General features: G+C 39.3%; 1 long non-coding RNA gene across 7 annotated transcripts in view; it reads right to left on the minus strand.

The window, feature by feature from the left end:
* LOC110260289 overlaps positions 1 to 21,218 on the minus strand; it is a 57,147-nt gene that overhangs the window by 23,308 nt on the left and 12,621 nt on the right. For 3 of the 7 annotated variants that reach the window (XR_002343310.1, XR_002343306.1, XR_002343305.1), the window contains 2 exons: positions 799 to 943; positions 287 to 334 (listed from right to left, as the gene is read on the minus strand). The exons of 1 other annotated variant lie outside the window; for it this stretch is intronic. This is a non-coding gene — a long non-coding RNA (uncharacterized LOC110260289). Of the gene's footprint in view, positions 1 to 286; positions 6,536 to 21,218 lie in introns of those variants that run through there. 3 more of the 7 variants (XR_002343308.1, XR_002343309.1, XR_002343307.1) reach the window with 2 other exon arrangements.

The raw sequence follows: 21,218 nt of genomic DNA on the forward strand, positions 1-21,218 counted from the left end.
ACAATCCAGCAGAAGCCACTGGGCTGGAAAAGCAGGTTCTGACGCTGCAGAAGCCACTGTCAAGACCAGCACCCAAGGAGGAAAGGCACCCAATTGACTTTACCTCTCCCTGGCATCCACACAGAGTGCAGAAGGTATTAACCCAGTAATAGATATTATTAAAACTAAGTAAGTAAGCTGCATCAATTAACTAATACAATGTGAGAACCAACTGGTCAGAATATAGCCTTATTCAAATGATATGCCTCACTCCTAAATAACCTTGCTCCATAAATACTGAACTCACCTGCTTAAAATGGATCATCCTCAGGAACAGGGGGTATATTTGTTGAACCTATTAAATATCAAATGTATATAATTCTTTATAGGCCATTTAGCAGCATAGTCAAATATAAACCATAATTTTCAAATGCTAAGCGATATCTCAATGTGCAGTTTTGTAGCCCCGAATTGTTCAATATTGAGCCAAAGTCAAATCAGTAAAAATGTGTGCTTTTTTCACCAATAAATCCAACAAATAACTGACTGAGATGTTTTCTTGACATCCTTCCCCAAATGACAAAACTTTTTCCCACTACTATTTTCAAGTAACATTTCATGACACACAGATTATGCTTTTTCAATGATGTCACCCATGTGTTACTAATCAGATGTCCTTTAGAGTCTGAGAATGAACACTACTTTAGTAATAAAGAGTAACAAAGGTCACAAGAATCTGATTTCCTGAGGCTATTTGCTCTTTTCTTAGGAAAAAAAAAAAAAAGCAACCATATTGTATGAAATGCACATTTTGCTTACTCTTGATCACTTTCATACAAATGTAGGAAGAAAAAGAGTGAAGACTAGAGCTGGGGCCTCCACTCTTGTCATTTTCACTAAGACACAGGCTCAGGGCTCTCCATAGAGCTTTCTCCTTTTTTTTGGTCCCAAATCTGGATTCTGGCTGCATTAACAGGAAAGAAAAGCATCAATTATGGTCTTTTTTTTAACTCTCTCTCCATCCTTTTCTCAACTTTTATTCCTTCTGTATTTACCATTTCCTTCTAGTTTTCACTATCATGACACCTCCATGCCCTCTGTGTTAGTATATTATAAATGTTTATTTTTCCACCTAGGTTTTGGATATCTTCTATCCAGACATCTGCAAACTTTTCTACTTGTATAACCAATATTCTACAAATCGCTATCACTAAGTAATCTTTTGTGAAGAGATAACACCATCACAAATTTGACCAAATATCTGGTACTTGATATATTACTTGTGTGTAACATCATTTCCCAAAGTTAAAATGATCCTTGACTAAAGGTTCTGTGATCAAGTAACTTTAGGAAGTGCTGCCCATCAAATTTAAAAATTGAAATTCACAATGTAGCCCCTTAGTAAAGAAACCTGTTTCAGTCAGTGTCTTTCCAACTCACCTGAGCTTGGACTCCACATTTTCATGAAACGTGGAGTCCAAAATGTGTTTCTTAGAACACATTTTGAGAAACATTAGCTTAGAAGCTACAAGTTTAAGCAATTTTCAGATAATATAAAAGCAATCAATAGTTACATTTATGCAACCACAGGACTAATAAAGCAAATCAAGAATACATTCCAAGTATGATTTATGATGTTAATATGAATAATGTATTTTAATAAGCATCGAAAATAGTTACAAAGACTTGATTTGTTCATATTCTGAATTGCGAAATCTAATTAAGCTGGAGTGTTGGCTTTTATTTATATCTCAGCATCAAAGACCTTCTATTTTTGGTAAAGGTCCTCTGATGTTCATTGGAAAAATAACACTGGCTGTTTACTAGTTTAGTGCCAGACTACATATTTTGTTGTTTTGTGAATCTTTCCATGATCTGTTAGATGATAAATGATTGTTTTTTCGTATAAACAAGATGAAAGTCACTAATTTGTAGTGATTAGAAATGGGAATTTCTAGTATCTTTGATGATGATTTTGACTTTCTCAAGTGGAAGATTCATTTATTTACTCACATAATAAATATGTATCATGCATGTATCTTGTGCCAGGCACTTTCTTAGGTTCTTGAATACATCAGTGAACAAAACAGACTAAACTTTCTGCCCTTGTGGAAGTTAGATTCTAGTGGCAGTGGGGTGAAGTGGGGGCTGTCAAAAAACAAAAGCATAATAAATAGGTAAATTATAGAGAGTATTACAAGATTATAAGTGCAAGGCAAAAAAAAATGGAGCAAGGTAAGGGGTTGGGAGAGCTGGAACAGAGGAAAGACTGGCAGCAATCTTAAATAGGGTGCCCAGCATAGGCCTCTTTGGAAAGTTGCCATTTGAATTAAAACTTGAAGGAGTCTGATAATTAAGAGAAGAGTGTTCTTATCAGAGGGAAATGACAGTGCACAGGTTAGGAGAATTCCTGGCATGTCCAAGGAAAAGCAAGGAAGGCAAAATGACTAGAACTGAGTGAACAAGAGGGAGATAAGTAGGAAATGAGACCAAATAGGTAATCAGGGGCCTGAAAATGTAAGATCTTGTAAGGACTTTGGCCTCAGCGCTTATGAAATAGGCAGCCACGGGCAGAATTCTAGGAGAGAAGGGAAACCATTAACTCACATTTTATGAGAATCAACCTGTCTATTGTTGAGAACAGATAGTAGAAAAACAAGAATAGAAACAGGGAGGCCAGGTAGGAAAGGAAGCATAGTAATGGTGGAGGCAGTGAGAAGACTTTAGAGTCTGAATCTATCTTAAAAACAGAGCCAAAGGGATTTCCTGAAGATGTGATGGTGGAGTGTGCATGAAAGAGAAGATCAAGAATAACCCCAAGGTCTTTCTCCCCAAACTTGGAAATGCAGGGTTATCTTCCAATGAGATGAGAAAGATTCTCCATAGAAAGAGCAGAAAGAAACCTAAGGTTTTATCAGGTGGACAGTGTGTGTTTGAGACATCTTATTATTTACTGTTCACCCAAGTGGAGATATTCATAGAGAGATGGAGTGATGAATCTGTGATTTGAGAAAAAATTCTGAGCTAGTGACACCAGTTTGGGAACTATCAGCCTTGAAGGGTTTTCAAAGACACAAGACTAGATGAGGACAACATATATGTGAGTATAAAATGAGTATAAATAGGTGAGAAAAAAAGAAAATCAAGAACTAAAATTATGGCACTCTGCAATCAAGGCCTCATGGACCACAAAGGGAAACCACTAAGACAAAGACTGAGAAGGAGTAGCCAGTGACTTGGAGGAAAAGCTAAAGAGACTTCCTCAAACCACAGGAAGAAAGTACCAATTGGGAGCACAAAAGAGAGCTGGCAACTGAATGTAATGTGGATATTCTTTGGTGACCTTGACAAGGGTAGCTCAGTGGGGTTCTCAAAAGTCTTCTGGGGGCTTAAGAGAAAATAAGAACAGGAAAAAGGAAGGGAAACAAATATGAGCAACTCTCTGAAAAGTTCTCTTTCAAAAAGGAGCTGAGAAATGAAAATATAAACTAGGCAGATGTGGTGTTCAGAGAATTTCTATGTAACATGAGAAAAACAATAGCATGTTGGCGTGGTGATAGGAAGAACCATCAGAGAGCAAAAACACTGATGATGCAGAAGAGGAAGGAGAGAATTTCTGGAAGAGTATCCTTGGGTCGGCAGAAAGAAATAGGATCTAGTGCACAAGACTTCCCTAAGAGACCCAGAATGCCGTGTGGCATGGGTTCCCAGGCAAGTTTTGGCACCTTCAGAGAAGCCTGGGTAAAATGAATGAGCACACACAGATTGCTATGGCATTATCCCTATTATGTATAAGTCAAGAATTCCTTAGGGAATACTTTTCCCCTACTTGGAGTTTGGTAATCCCATAGAGTTAAGACTTAATAAATATTTATGGCTATATGAGTTTATAAAAAGTATGAGAAAAATTGCTGGATATTCATCATTCTTCAAAATCATAGTTTCTGTGCCAGAGAGATAGTAATCATGAGGGTACTTGGCTAAATAATGAAACATGTATTAGTCAGAGTCTGCTAACAGCAGAAAATAACAACCTCTGTGTATTTCAGCGTAGGGGATGGGGGATCCAATCCACTCCAGTGTGTTTTGTGTGGAATCTTTACCATCTTCACTGCATAGTTTAAAGGTTGGCCTCTTACCAGTAATCTGGAAGGTGGTGAGGGTAGAGTTGAAGAGGGAGGATATGAGATATGGAGGAGGTACAATTACTTTTATCTGCCTCAATCTAGACATGATACATGTCACTCCTGCTCAAACCCCCTTGGTTAGAACTATTCATATGGCCCCATCTATGTTCTCCGAGGCTAGGGAATGCAGTGTAACAGTTAATTGTGTGCTCAAAGAGAAGTAATGAGTTTGATGAGCATCTCTCCAGCCTGCCATAAAAAGTATGCAATGTTATGACTTCCTATGAACCGTTAGACCTAAATTTGTCCTTTTGGCTCATATGTTAGAATGAAGACCAATGGATAGCATACCCATGGTTGGGAGCTGCTGCTGCCATTGCCTAAAGATGACCCCATATCATTGTATAATATGCCAGTGTGGATTAAATTAATGATTCAGATTCTAAAAGTCATCCAAGAAAGAAACTTAACTAAGAACATTCTAAATTTTGACAGTCCTGTGCTGGTTAATGAAAAAATAACACAAAATAAATACAAAGCTAGACAGATCTTTTTGGAGACTGAATAATGACATGTGGTTGGATATTTCAGAGAAATGGGATAGGATGTAAAAAAGATTCAGACTGAAGAAGAGCGTTAGAAATGCAAATAGTTTTGTTTTGTTTTGTGTGTCGGTTTTTTTGGCCACATCTGCAGCATGTGGAAATTCCTGGGCCAGGAATCAAACCCATGTTGCAGTTGCAGCCTGTGCCATGGCTAGACCTTTAACCTGCTATACCACATGGGAACTTCCTGCAAATAGTTTTTCAAGGTAGGATGTGCATGAGGGAGTAGAGGGTCTGGAGAGATCCACTGAGTTTAGATTACAAAAGCCTTTGCACACTAGTCTAAGGAATAAATGTTTTATCTTGCACTGGGACATCATTTTTCCAAACAAAGCATATGATCAATGTAACAAGAAATGTCTACTTCGTAACAGTACTAATTGGTAGATAACACAAAGCAAAAGTACTATCTTTGTGTAACAGAACATCCCCGTCTCATCCTTTTCAGTCATAAACACATTCTGGGCACTCACCAATATTATAAGATTTCTGAATTTCAAATAAGGAAATCATAGCCTGGCAAAATTTCAGGCAATGAATTATCTGACTAACCCCTATTCTGGGAATCAGTACACATAGGGGCAGTGCAGTACCCTAGCAATTGTTTTCTGCAACCTACACTATAGTTCGGGGCAATGCCAGATTCTTAAACCACTGAGCGAGGCCAGGGATGGAACCCACAACCTCATGGTTCCTAGTCAGATTTGTTTCCGCTGCACCACGATGGGAACTCCAACAATACAAATTTTTTCAAGAGCTCATAGAGCACACACCAAGCTAGAATGCATCCTGGACTATAAAGTAAACCTCAAATTTAGATTGAAATCAAACAACAAGTGTTCTCTGATCATGGTAGGATGAAATTAGACCTCCATGACTAGAGACCCAGCAGGAAATGCTCTAAACATATTAAAATTAAAGACACACTTCCAGATATTCCCTGGTCAAAGAGGGAGGCTCAAAAGAAATTTTAAAATACATAGAATGGAATGAAAATAAAAACAAAATGTATCAGAATATATGGAATGCAACTTACGTAGTACTAAGAGGTAAATTTAGAGCAGCGAATGCTTACATTAAAAAAGGAAAGGACTCATATAAACAGCCTAAGTTTTTGCTGAGAATATAGAAAAAGAAGATCAAAACAAACCCAGGGAAAGGAAGAGGAAAGAGTACAAATTAGAGAGAAATTAATGAAATTGAAAATAGGAATATCATAGAGAAAATCAATGAAACAAAAAGCTGATTCTTTGGAAAAGTCAATGAAAAAAAGTAGACAAGACTAAAAGTAGAGAAGACAGAAATTCCAACCATCAAAAATTAAATAGAGGATAAAACTACCAATCTTGCAGCCTTTTTTTGGGGGGGGTACCCACAACAAATGGAAGTTCAGGGCCAGGAATTGAATCTGAGCCACAGCTAGGACCTATACCATACCACAGCTTCAGCAACACTGGATCTGTTAACCCATTGTGCCAGGCCAGAGATTGAACCTGCATCTCTGATGCAGGTTCAAGACTTAACCCCACTGCACCACATCAGGAACTCTGATCTTGCAGCCTTTATAGGGTTAATAAGGGGATATTATGTCCCTGGACTTAATGGAGTTCATTCTCCAGTATGTGTTACACAGCAAACAAGTAAAGAAGTTGAGCAGCAAGAACTGAATCATTTAGCAATCTGGCTGTGACAAAAATATCTCATGGTGGGAGTTCCCACTGTGGCTCAGTGGTTAACGAACCCAACTAGTATTTCATGAGGATGCAGGTTCGATCCCTAACCTTGCTCAGTGGGTTAAGGATCCAGCATTGCCATGAGCCGTGGTGTAGATCACAGACGTGGATCAGATCCCGAGTTGTGGCTGTGGTGTAGGCCAGCAGTTTCAGCTCAGATTGGACTCCTAGCCTGGGAACCTCCATATGCCCCAGATGCAGCCCTAAAAAGAAAAAAAGTGACAAGGTAGTGACTTGGCAGGGAAAGGCCAGGAAACACCTCTATAGTGTTGATATTTAAGCTGAGAGCTCAATGGAGAAAAAGAAGCAGTTCTGAGATGTTCTGGGCAGAAGGGGAACCTCCCAGGCAGAAGTGACAGCTAGCACAAAGGCCCTGAGGCATAGAAGAGCTCAGCGTGTTTTAGGGTTAGAAGAAGGTGGGTGTGACTGGAGTCCAGTGATCAGGAAAGATGATGGCAGGAGGTAAGGAAGGTCACCAGGGGCCAGATCAGATGTGACTTTCCAGGCCAGGGGTAGGGATACAGGTTTGCATCTTGTGTGAAGAAGATATCTGGGGAAGCCTTAAGTGGGAAAGAGACTTGTTCCAAAGCGCATTTTATTTTATTTTTCATTTTTGAAAGTTTTATTGAAGTATAGTTGATTTACAACATTGTGATCATTTCTGCTGTGCAACAAAAAGATTCAGTTAAACATATGCGCATACCCATTCCTTTTTTTTTTTTTTTCTTTTTTTGTCTTTTCTAGGGTCACACCCATGGCATATGGAGGTTCCCAGGCTAGGGGTTTAATTGGAGCTGTAACTGCTGGCCTACACCACAATGCGGGATCCAAGCCATGTCTGTGACCTATATCACAGCTCACGGCAACGCCAGATCCTTAACCCACTGAGCAAGGCCAGGGATCAAACCCGCAACCTCATGGTTCCTAGTCGGATTCGTTAACCACTGAGCCAGGACAGGAACTCCTCACATATCCATTCTTTTTCAGACGCTTGTCCCTATAGGTTATCACAGAGTATTGAGTAGAGTTCCCTGTGCTCTACGGCAGTTTCCTGTTGGCCATCCATTCCATATACAATAGTGTACAAACTTATGGTTACCTAAGGGGAAAGGTGGGGAGGGGGGGTTGTGGATGGGGTGTTTGGAAATTGCATATGCCCCAAAGCACATTTTTAAAAGATCACTGTGATTGCTTTTGGAGAGCGGATGGTGGAGAGACAGAATTAGAGGAAAAGAGGTTAAAAGGTGGTTGCTGCGGAGGTGGTAGAGGCTTTTAGCTACAGAAGTAGAAAGAATTAGGCAGATTCAAATAAATGTTGACAGGAGATAACTTTTTACCCCAACATTAAAATTTAGAATAAGAAATTCCACCACTAAGCTTTTTTCTCAGTATAGACTTGCTAACAATGTAATGAGTACTTCTGTGTTTTTCCGTCTGCAGTTATTATGTATTTTCTTGATTTCATCATGATTCATATTGATACAGTGCCAAAAGAGAAGAAATATAATAGGAACCACATTTATTATTACAAAAGAAAAGGTTCTAAAATGCTTGAAAGAACATTTCACTTCCATACCAATTTCAGCACTCCATTTAAGTTGAAAATTTCTGCTTTTACCAAGTTTGCAATTTTTTCAAAACGTCTGATCTTTCACAATTGGATTGTTTGGTTTTCATCTTAATTCTCAGAATGCACTTTATATTCTAAGACGGGCATCACAATCCTGACAGTGTTTTTCATATCTAAAAATTTTCTGGTTTTTATTATTACCATTATCAACAAAGATTTATTTCATGTTTACTCATAGGACATGACCATCTGTATAAATAAAAAGAATACATAGAAATTACTTGAAGGGTATCAAAACTACATAGTGTTCTAAGCAGACGCACAGTGACTACTGGTGGTGCTGAAAATAATACTAGAAACCTTGGAAATGATAGGCGTTAAGGGAATGCTTTTGGTTTTGACAGCCTCAGACTTTGTAAGTGATCTGGCTAAAGGCAGAAGTGCTAAAAATCTCCGGGGGTAATCTTATCCAACATGTTCCTTCATGGTTCAGATGCATAACTCTCCTTAGATCAAGAGTCATGATTGTCTTTGCTTCCTTCGATGTCACATTCAGGCACATATTAGGACAACAGAGAGCTGAATATTTGTAGCTACTCTTAAAATGACGATTGCCTACTGCCTAAAAGCACTAGAAATTGGACGAAGTAACTGGCCTTCCCCAAAGCATGACACAGACGTTTTCGTGCTCATGAATTCTGTCAGTTTCAGTCCTTTCATCCATGAAGACAGAGAATGACTTTTCTGGGCTGCACATCAGAGCCAAAAGCTTAATAAACTACCACGTGACACTCTTATTACAGTTTAAGTGCATTCCTTACATTTCCTAATTCAATCATGCTTAACAAGGGAAAAATTACTTCCTCAGTTGGAAGTTTTAATTAATAATCAAACTGAAACAAAACTTTGACTGTGATACATTTTAACAACAACAACAAAAAGTCTTGAAGTTGAAAGGATTCTCCTTTCCAGATTTTCATTATCACCAAAGGCAAATTCTCTTGAAAAATATTTCAACAAAGGGCCATTGTGTTCTACTGACACTGATAAGATATGATTAGATAGAAAGAGATGACTGTGTTTTATACACATGTTGACAGTCTGGAACCATGTAGCTAAATTAAAGAATCTCCATTTCAAAAATGATATTAATTTATAGTCCTAGTCTACTCTAGTAATAGGAAAAAAAAATCAGGCGTCCTAGTTACTATCATTTTTCTATGTGTTACTTTGATGCCTATTTATTGAAAGTTATTTTTTGCAATATTGTATGGCAGGCACTGTTCTGGGCACTGGGAATACAGCTATGAATGAGGCAAAGTCCTATCCTCTTAGAATTTATATTCCAGAGACTTTAGCAACACAGACAAGAGAAGGTCATAATCTGTATCAGGAGATAACACCACTCTGACCCTGTTTGGGCTCCATTGGAGCTCTTTTCTCCTGGTGGACACGCACACTCAGGACAGTAGAAGATGCTGGGGCTCCCCTGGCCCAAGAGAACCTGATGCCTAACCCTCCCCTGAATCTCAGCTGCACTGGCCTTATCCGCCCCTGCAGGCTCCTGCCCCACCCTCAGCAGCTGCTGATAGAGTGGGTCCATGCCTCTGCAACCAGACCCACTCCTTACCAGTGTCTGTAATGTGCTAGGAATTCTAGAATCCCACCTGCCAAACCAACCTCCTGTTCCACTAGTCTCTCACCCATAGAGCCAGCTCCGGCTTCCTGGCATTTCTTTAAAAAAAAAAAAAAAAAGAAATTTATTAAAGTATAGCTGATTGACAATGTTCTGTCAATTTCTGCTGTGTCCAAAAATTGGCCAATTCATATATACATTCTTTTTTCTCGTATTATCTTCCATTATTGTGTTTTTTAAATGTCCCAAACTCTCTCCCCTTGGCTGCCAAGGTCACTTTTTATTTTGAACACAGAGGGAGGGGCTTTCCAAAAGAGGCAGAGCTGCAGAAAAGAGAAAGCTGCTAACTTTCTTCTGTCTTCTTTTTTTCTGCCCTCTGGTCTCTGTCAGTACTTTTCCCAGGGACCAAAACTACAGTAAACAAGAAGGCAAGGGAACCTGGGAATAGAGGTCTCTGTGATAGACAACAGAGCAATGAAAGAGAGAGCAGAGCAAATGTGAGAGCCATTTCTGGGCTCTGTTAGGTTTTCCTGGTATATAGTTTTCCATCCTTTAATCTTTCTGTGTCTTTCTGTTTTAGATGGTGACTTTGCAATGCCCTTTATTGCCTATCATTTTCTATTTGTTGTTAGTCTGATAATGTCTGAATGACTATTTGGATCTTTTTAAAATGTTTCTTGTGGTTATTTTAGATTTATGGAAGTATTTGTAATGTCTGCCCACATCCCATGTTTTCCTTCCACTGATTCACAAATATACCAGGTTTCATCCCTCCATCCTTAATCCTTCTACTTGAAGTATGTTTTGGTTTGGGGATTTTTGTTTTGTCTTGTGTGTTTTTGTTGTGTGCCTGTTAGTAATAAATTCTCTTCATTTTTATTGGGCTGAGTGTCTTTATTTTACCTTCACTCGTGAAAGATTATTCCAGATTGAAGGTTATTTGTTCCAAGCACTTTTCTTTTGGCTTCAATTTCGGTTGAGAAGCCAGCTATCTATTTAATTATCTTTCCTTTGTAGGTTATCTGTCTTCTCTTTCTTACTGCTTTTAAGATCTCTCTGCTTTTGGTACCTTACCATTTTGCACTAAGATGTACCAACTCGAGACTCTCTTCAAGAGACAGTACCATAGAATCCTTAACAGCAAGAAGTCAGGAGCCAGACTGCCCCTATAATTTGCTAGCAATGAAACCTTAGCCATATTATTTTAAGTTTTCTGTGCCTAAAAAACTTCACACGTTTGAGGATTAACTGTTAACATACGTAAATTGCTTAGAATTCTGCCTGGCTTGTGTTAAGCACTTTTCTTTTGTTCAGTTTTAAAATATTCATTTTTTGCTTGCTTGTGATCCACTGGATTTTCTGAATCTAAGGTTCATTTTCTTTCAATATTTATACATTGAAATAGTTCTACTTCACTCTTCCTGTTATTTCCTGAAACACTGAGTAGATATTTTCTGGAGCCTGCCATTCTTTTGTACAAGTCTCCTAACCTTTCATTTTTTCAGGTAGCTCTTCCAGTTTGCTAATTCCTTCTACAACTGTTTCTAATTTACTGTTTCATCAGTTTATTCGGTTTCAAATTTCATTTCTAAAATCTCTATTTATTTCAGTTATCAAATTTCCCTGGTCGATTTTGGTAGTCTCTTTTCCTTCTGTCATTCTTTTATACTATCCTTTTTAAAAACATGTTAAACATATTATTTTATATTTCTATAATTCTAACATCTAGTGATTAAAGATATGATTCTATTGTTCTTTGTTTAATATAACTCTCACTCAGTTTGGTTTCTCCTATGTCTAGAGATAGTTCCTGGAATATCACATCTGTGGATTTCCTGAGGCTGCATTTCTCCAGAGATTATTTGCTTTTGTTTCTTCTGGGCATGGTTAAAGCCTAAAATTAAGATTCAATAATATGCACTACCTTGGCATCTGAAATGTGGAGGGCATCAAAAGGCCAACAATGACTCTCTTTCCACACTACACTGCTTGAATAAGGTCCTCTGGATCAACCACCCTCCATATAATGGAGACCAAGCACAGTGCTTGCTTATTCCTGGACAGCAGGCTTCAGTTCCCTACCAGCCTGCAGAGTTACTCAAACAAGCCAATCACATCCTCCCACAGGAACCAGGGGGGACCTTGGCCTCTTAATACTAGGGAGACCGCCACTCACACCTCCTGTATGTTCCTCTGTTTGCAAATGCAACCCTTGAGTGAGGCTGCATAACACTGTCATCCTCCCCAAGGCTGTGAGCACATGTGGGTCTCCATCTCCATGGCCAGCCCTGTGGCCTGTGTCCAGCCATCCTCATATCCTTAGGGTAGGAAACCCGTACTTATCAATAGAAGGAAGAGGAGACAAATAAAACATGGGCTCTGGGGTCATTACCAGCATATAGCACTTTTAAGTTTCTACCTTGGAAATTTGGACATGTCTCTTGCAATGCAAATTCAGGCCCAAACTTCCAGTAAGTGTAAGCAAAGTTAATATCGTCTCTCAAGGAAAGTTTTATTTTTCTCCCATTCTTTTTCTTTTTCACCCAGAAACAAAGACAAAATAGACATACATCCCTACCAACTCTCCAGGGAGGGATTTTTCCTAGCTCCTACTGAGGAAGGTGGTGTAGCCTTTTATAGCAATTCCTCTCTTTATGTGAGTCGCAATTTGACTTTTAGCCCTTCTCAGCCCTGTCATTTATTTCCTCCCCCTACACATAAGACTTTAACCCAGACTACTCCTATGTGCAAACCTAACACCTATCCTTACTTACAACATAATTTCCCCCTGTCTTGCCCTCTCCGTAAAATCCAATTCTTGAATTCTATAAAAGCACCTTTTATCTTTTACAGAAGCTTTAACACGCTTTAAAAACATTTGTTCATACATATTATACAGCTGCAATTTTTTTGCCTATACCAGAGGAGATTTTTCTAAACATCTCTCTCTTTTTCTGTCTTTCATATACACACACACACAATGAAAAACTTAACTTGAAACATTGTGCATGTCATTAAATATTCTTTAAGCATGTGATTACTATTGGATCCACAGCATTTAATCATAGAAATGTAGCATAATCTATCTAACTTCTATTTTCAGACATTAAGATTTCAGAAATCTTAATATTTTTACTGTTGCAAATAGTGCTACAACTAATATCTTCATATAAAATCTGTGTATCTCTGATTGTTTCCTTAGAATAGATTCTTGGATGTGGTTATTATCCTGACAAAGGGTATGAACTCTTTTAGGGTGCATTTTGCCAAATTGCTTTCTCGAAAGCTTGTAGCAATTTACAAGTCACTGCAGTGTGTGATAGGTGAAAAGCAATGTATCATCAATGATTTAATGTGCATTTCCTGATTACTCATGAGGTTAAACATTAACTGACTGTGCTCTGTGTTTAACCAATTCACTTGTAAGACTATCAGGTGACTTGAATTATCCAGTTGGGAGACGTGTTCATTTTTTCACTCAAAGTATTTGTGAATCTTCTATAAGCATAGCACTGGGTTAAAACGAAGGGTAAGTTCAACAGCCCAGCATACTTCAATATCCATGGAGTAAATGGCATGCAAGAGAACAGTTATGGGAAGATGTAAGAAAAAGCAGCAGCAAATGAGGGCTTCTACTCAGCAAACCCAACACTGTACTGAAGAAAAGATCTTTCTTTCGCTGTTTTGAATAGAATTTCATGCTTTCTATTGAAAATGAAAATACCATATTGAAATCTGACTTCAAACGATTCTTAATTTTGCTGTTTTACAGTTAATATTGTTCTTCTACCCCAGGGCTGTTTTTGGAACAGTTCAGCACTTACTCTTTTCTGTACCAACCTCGTGTTCAACTCTATGGCTTGTTTCCATTATCTCTAGGAAGGGATCTGCTAATTGCTCCCTACAGTAAGTCTGAGAGATTATTGAATGGACAATGCAATACAGTGATGGTAAAACTACTGGGTTTTCCTTAGTTTTATTCATCACTTTCTTATGAAATTAAGCTTTTCCTTCTAAAAAATTTCTTTCCACGTGATACAGTCCTTGGAACCGTCATTCACTCACCTTCTTGGTGTATCACTATTCATAATAATTCCCCATCGTAGTGAAGGCCACTCATGTGAAAATGTATCCATCGCAATGAAACTGTATGATAGCCCACCAGGATATTTCTTCAAACCCCAGATAAAAAGCTTTACATCCCTTCAGTCCCTTTACATCCAGAGACAGAGGGTCAGCTGAGCATGTATGCTGCAGGCAAGAATAAAAACATGCCCACACAACTTGTGTAACCAGCACCAGAGGACAAAAGGGAAATACATGCATTTCCACTTCAAACAACAGAAGCCAGGTAAAATTTAATGCAGGGAAAAAAGGCTATGTACCAAGAAGCTGTTTTCTTTAGAGAATAATTTTTGTTTTGTTGGGATAATTTTTACACTACTTTTTCCAGTGCCCTGGCTTCATGAAGGGTCCATTTGCTTTGTAGGTTTCAGAATTATCTTTCCTAATCCCAGTCACTACAGGACTTATCCCGGAAGATGTGGTAGATTAGCAGAACACCCCATACCCTTTATGGCAATTTTAAAGAAAATCTACGGAGTTCCCTGGTGGCTCAATGGGTTAAGGATCCAGCATTGTTACCACTGTGTCTTGGGTCACTGCTCCAGTTTGAGTTCGATTTCCGGCCCTGGGGGAGGGGGAAATAAAGAAATGAAGGAGAAAGAAAGAAAGAAAGAAAGAAAGAAAGAAAGAAAGAAAGAAAGAAAGAAAGAAAGAAAGAAAGAGAAAGAAAGAAAGAGAGAGAAAGAAAAAGAAAGGGAAAGAGAGAGAGAGAGAGAAAGGAAGGAAAACCTTATCTTATTGAGAAAGAGAGACAGGAAATAAAGAAGTAAGGGAGGAAGGGAAGAGGGGGGAGAGAAAAGGAAGAGTCCACAGGGTGACGGGCTGCCCTCTGGTCTCAGCTGGATTTGCTTATACATGTCTGATCAGCTTTGCTGACCTTGCTAGCTGCCTCACCTGGTGGTGGCACCGTGAAAGGGAAAAAAAAAAAAAAAAAGATAATGAATGTGCGCACGGCTTAAAACCAACATGCTGTAGCTCCCACCATTTTTAATTGTCCAAGGCAAATCCCAGTATTAATCCAGACTTAAGAAATAAAGAAATGGACTCCACCTCCCGAAGGGAGAAATTACAAAGCTGTTGCAGCAAGTATAGCTTAAAGGTGAAGAAACAGGGCTATTTTTAAAATCTATCTACCTAAGAGAGAACAACTGATTAGAATAAAGTTTTAAATCCTAATTTTTTCTTAAGTTTCCCACATCTTTTTTTTTTTCTTTTTTCTTTCTTTTCTTTTCAGGGCTGCACTCACGGCATATGGAAGTTCCTAGACTAGATGTCAAATTGGAGCTACACCTGCTGGCTTACGCCACAGCCACAGCAACACAGGATCCAAGCCGCATCTGCAACCTACACCACAGCTCACAGCAATGCAGGACCCTTAACCCATTGAGTGAGGCCAGGTATTGAACCTGCATCCTCATAGATACTAATAGGTTTCATTTCCAGTGCACTGCAATGGGAACTCCCAAGTTTACCATGTCTTTAAGTGTAATGTTAATAAAAACAAATCATGCTGTATTTATCTCCAAGTCTGTTATATAAATAATTCTATGTGATAAGAATCTTTCTAGGCTAGTAGTATAGCTAGATCATTCCTTTTAAGGTCTGTATAGAGGTTAATAAATCAAAGCACTGCAATTTATTTAACCACTTCCCAGTGGATAAAAATATATTGACTTTTTTCTCTGTTGCAAGCATGTCTTTACTATAAGCACATTTTTTGTATGCTTATGGTTTTTGTTTTTTGTGTTGTTTTTTTTTTCTTGGCTGCACCTGCAGCAGTGAAAGTTCCCAGGTCAGATATCAAACCTGCTCCACAGCAGCAACCTGGGCTGCTGCAGTGACAATGCCAGATAATTAACCCGCTGCACCACAAGGAAACTCCAGTATGCTTATGATTTTTTAATTGTAAAACTTCCTTTCCTGGAAGTAATTTCAGGTTCAGAGGATATATATTACATTTTTCATTGCAAGGACAAAATTTCCTTTATAGAAAGAAACTATTGGTGATACATTTGTCAGAGTAATGAATGCCAGTTGCTAGAACGAATAAGCTTAAAACACAGTGACTTAAAGTCAGACGTGGGTCCAGGCAGCCATCCTGAACAGCTTTCCATCCCAGTTCCTCAGAACCCCCACCCTGTGCCTCTGACACCTTAAAAAGTGGCTTTGGAATTCCTTCACTGGATCCTCTGCATTCAACAAGCTGCCAAGAAGAAAAAAAGTTAGGGTAAGGAGCTAGTGGGAGATACTTTAATGCCAAGTCTTACAGTGGCTCCTTTCACTCACAATCCTTTGGCCAAAACTCAGCCACAGAGCCTCAATATACCTGCAAAGGAGGCTGGCTGGAAACACGGTTTCCAGGTGCACCTAGGACATCTGGTCAATTTGTGTCTCTGATGACATGCTTTCCACATGTGATATTTCTACTATTTTATTATTACTATTTGACAATCCCAAACAACTCAAAAAGGAAAAAATCATGAATTAAGTCCAGGTCTTTTAAAATTGTAAAAAAAAAGCAAAACTCCCTTTCTATCCCATTCCAACTCTAGAGGTAAACATGGCCAACAATTGGGAGTTTATCAGAAACATATTAATCCACCAAGTGTTTATGTGTGTATCCATCCATATATACTATATATGTATATGTTATACACTGAATCATGCTCCCTCCCTACCCCTGAATTCATACATTGAAATCCTAACCATCAGTCTCAAAATGTGACTCTATTTGAAGATAGAGACTTTTAAGGGATATCTAAGTTAAAATGAGGTCCTAGAGTGAGCCCTAAGGCAACAAGACCGATGGGCATCTAAGAAGAGGTTAGGACATGGGGAGGCTACGTGCAGAGAGGAGATGGCTGTCTACAAGCCAGGAGGAGAGATCTCAGAAGAAACCGATCCTGTTAACATCTTTTTGTTAGACTTCTCATCTCCAGAATTGTGAGAAAATAAATTTCTGTTGTTTAAGTCACCCAGTTGGTGGTCCTCTGCTATGGCGGCCCCAGCAAACTACCACATGCTGCAAAATTACACATGAAATAAGTGGTTACAAATGCCCTGACATACCTGCACACTACCCGTTGTACGTAAGCCTCCAGTCCCTCCTTTTTTTTTTTTGGCTGAAAGTACATCTTTTGAAATTTTTGCCTATATATATATATATTTTTTTTTTTAAATGGAGGCAGTGCTTTTCATTTACATGTTCTTGCTTTCTAGTAAGGATTAGAATTTTTTCACATGTTATTGGCTGGTGGCTCCTTTGAATTTCCTCTTCTGTAAACTATGTGTGCCATTGACCTCTTTTAAAAATAATTTTGCTGCTTTTATTTTTAACTTGAAGAAACTATTTGTACATTTGGCCTAACAACACTTTCTTGTATACATTGCAAAGATCTTCTCCCAATCTGTGGTTTGTATTTTGACTTGGTTTGGGAGATAGTTTACATTTATCTTTTTCTTCATGAGCTTCTATTGTTAGAGACCACGCTAGATGCTACAGGACCTAACATGATAAGCAAGTGGGGAGCCCTGTCCTGGAGGAGAGTACCATCTCTGGGTTGGCAGAGAAGGGTATGCAATGTGCTTCATCCAGAGCAGCGTATGGAAGAGGTCATAAAAGAACGGACCCTCTGGGTGAAGATAGAAATTATCATACTGAATGAAGTAAGTCAGAGAAAGACAAATATCATGTGAGATCACTAATAGGTAGAATCTAACAAAAATGACACAAGAGAACTTATAAAACAGAAACAGACTCAAAGATTTTGAAACCAAATGTATGGTTGCCAAAGGGGAAATGTGGGGTTAGAGGGATAAATATGGGGGTGGGAACTGACATACTACTACATATAAATAGATAAGTAACAAGGACCTACTGTATAACACAGGGTAAGCTACTCAATACTGTGTAATAACCTATATGGGGAAAGAATCTGAAAAGGAATGGATACACGTATATGTATAACTGATTTACTTTGCTGTACACCTGAAACTAACACAACTTTCTAAGTCAAGTATACACAAATAAAATTTATGAAAGAAAGAAAGTAAAAGGAAGGAAGGAAGAAGGAAAGAAAGAAAAAAGAAAGAAAAAGAAAGAAAGAAAGAAAGAAAGAAAGAAAGAAAAAGAAAGAAAGAAAGAAAGAGGAAAAAAGAGAGAAAGAGAGAGAGAGAAAGAAAGGGCGAGAAAGAAAGAAAGGGAGAGAAAGAAAGAAAGAAATCCTAAAGTTGGGGCAAGGAGATGAAGAAAGACTTAACAAAAGAGCAGTATTTGGGGAGCATCTTGAAACCTGAGGTGAGCCAAAGAAAACCTGTTAACTAATACAAGTGACATGTTTATTTAAGCCTCTCCACCCACAGGACCTAAAAATAGCAACCTCAGGAATATCCCTTTATTTCTTTGGTTGATGAGGTTTAAGGGAGCATGAGGTGCACAAATACTGAGCAAAAATAAGCGGGGAGGAAAGAAAGACGATCCCTCTTCAGCTTCTAGGAAGAGCTCAGAGCAGAGCAGGCTCAGCCAGGAGGCAGGGGTCCAACTCTGGCCTCTGGGCTCCACTTCCTCCCAAAGGCCCCAACCCAGGACCTCCACAGGCAGGACTCACTGTGGGCACTTGTCCAACCTGGGTGACTCCACGCACTTTGCGGCACACAGCTCAAGAGCACTCCCTGGAATTAAGTGCCGGTGCGACCACGTGCCCTGAACGCGCCTGAGTCACGTAGGTCATGCCTGTGAAAGAGCAGCTTTGCGGCGTGAAGAATGCACTGTGAAGCGTCCTGCCTCGGGGGGAATCCTGGCCAGCCCTTTCCTACCGTGGAGCATCCTTGCCTGGCTGCTTTACCCTTTCTGTGCTCCTGGTTCTTCTCCCACAAACTAGGATTAATAATAGAGCTGACCTCATACGGTAAGAAATTAAGCGGGAAAATACATATAAGAAGCTTAACCAGTGCCTACACTTAGTGTCCAGTATATATCAGAATTACGACTTTACAGCCTTGGCGAGCCCCATTGACCATAGGTATACATTGTACTCTTCCCAGCATCCTTGTCTGATAGATGGCAGAACTGAGTGCCAAAGCATGGACTCACTCCCCAAAGTTGGGCAAACAGCAGAACTGGTATTTAGACCCAGTTTGGTGGATCTCTACACCGCCCTGTCCCACCTCTAGAAAGCACGCACTAGTCCAGAGGACAGAAGAGAGTTTTCTACTCCCTTGGCAAAAATTATTGCTTGCATTGGGGCAGTTTCAAGGTAAGGAGAGCAAAGCCAAATAATACCAACCAAAAAAGAGTGGGCTAGAGGAAAATTTTTGCAGTATATTCTTCCAAGCTGATTTAATTATCCAGATAAATGAAACCTTAGACCTGTTTTTATTTGCCACTGCCCATAGAGCAAATAGGAGGGCAGTCCTACTTGCTGAAGTTGTCTTGGTGTGATCTTTCTCCCCTTGGAGCAGGAGACAGCCTAGAAGCCGGCAGTCACAGCTACTGGAACAAGACCCCTTGCTGGGCATCCCATTCAACGCCACCAAGCAGTGGTCAGTGTGGTCAGTAGTTTTCATCTTTTTCTGTCTGATCACTTGGCACTGGGTGCTACTGAATCTGTTTGGTAGTCACTCTTCTTGCCAGAACCTCACATTTTCAAAATATTTTAGAAAAAAAAAAAAAGCTATCTGTGATGAGTAAAGTAGAAACCTATTTAAGATATTTTAAAGGAGGGCTGCCAAGCTGAGAGGAGTTTACCATCCACAAGATGGTGGCAAATTGCACATTGACCTGAAATGTCCGATGTAAAAGCCAACTCAGCTGCAAATAAGGAAGAATTGCAGACAATTCAGGAAAATTTTGACACAGCTATTAAAGGGCATTGTAAAAGAGACTTTCTGCTGCTTCTGTCCCCCAGAAAAAGCCCAGCCATGAAGGAAAAATAGGTTCTAATACATCCCCAAGGCAGAAGGGACATTTATTGTTGCTTCATTGCCTCCCTCAGTTTTTCCTTACATTCTAAAAATAAAGACAACAGTGCTTTCTCCTAGAACAAGTGGTTACTTCATGTGGGGACAGATTAAGTTAGTGGGGTTTTTTTTTTTTTTTTTTTTTTTTTTTTTTTGACTCCCTTTTTGAATTTTCAAGTCCCCGCACTGAGATTAAAAAGATGTTTTGTAGCTTCCTTAACTTCTTCCAGCTTATTGAAGCCCAAAGACCCAGAAGACACCCCTGAGCTCTAAGCCAAGCTTATTATAAACCCCACGTCCTTGGCTCAAATACTCCTTTGCCACCTTTGAGCCACTGGTCAGTGTGCAAAAGTCCAAATAGTCTTCCTGTTGAGGACATGCAATCCAGTACCATATAGAAAATTTGATTCTATCTATACATCTGTACATCTGTATCTATAGATCCTTAATGAATTCAGAGAGGTAATAGATGATGTCATAATACATTCATTAAAGGAATGCTCTTAGATAGGTATATGTTTCCATTCTTTGAAACTAGTGTCACAGAAAAATAAACTCATTTTGTGTCCCACACTGTCAGGGAAAAAATGTTCAATATTATTAGGAGTGTTTTTGTGCTTTAACGATTAGAGCTAAATTATACAGCTGGACCAACAACTTTGAATACATATTCTGTCCATTGTAGGGATAACAAAGTTGTAGGGGGGAACATGCAGTGAACTACTCGGCTTCAAATCTTGGCTCTGCCACTGAGTATGATTAGGGGCTTGTTATAATGATTTTGTCAATGTGTAGTGAACAGAAAGCTATTTGAATGTATTTGAATTCAATTCAATTAATCAAATGCTGATAGAGTCTTTGTTTTGTGCAAGAAATTGTGCTTGGCATTGCAGGGGTCTCAGATGAACAGGACACAGCAATACTGCCCCAAACACTGGTTGAGAAGGGAGATCAGATAAAATACACAGAATGGGAACTCAGGGTGAAATATCAGAAGCCTCGTGAAAGAATCACCAATAGTTTTTCCAGGAATGAGGGCAGGCAAGGCCCAGATCCAAATGGAAAGACCAGGAGTAGTTCTAGAAAGGCAGTGGCAGTTCAGATAAGAACAGAAGTAAGAGGATAATGATGCTGATGGGAGGAGGTGCACGGCAGGGCTGTGTACCATTTAGGAACAAACACACAGAAGCCAGAAGTCAGAACAAATTAAAAGAATATGGGAGTTCCCGTCAATGCGCAGCAGAAACGAATCCGACTAGAAACCATGAGGTTGAGGGTTGGATCCTGGCCTCGCTCAGTGGATCAAGGATCTGGCATTGCCATGAGCTGTGGCATAGGCTGGCAGCAATAGCTCCGATTAGATCCCTAGCCTGGGAACCTCCATATGCTGTGGGTGCGGCCCTAAAAAGACAAAAGACAAAAAAAAGAAAGTAAAATAAAATAAAATAATATGAAGAGATCTGCTCTGGCGGAAACACAAAAATT

The sequence above is a fragment of the Sus scrofa genome, chromosome 4 (assembly GCF_000003025.6).
Source record: "Sus scrofa isolate TJ Tabasco breed Duroc chromosome 4, Sscrofa11.1, whole genome shotgun sequence".
Classification (NCBI taxonomy): Eukaryota; Metazoa; Chordata; class Mammalia; order Artiodactyla; family Suidae; genus Sus; species Sus scrofa.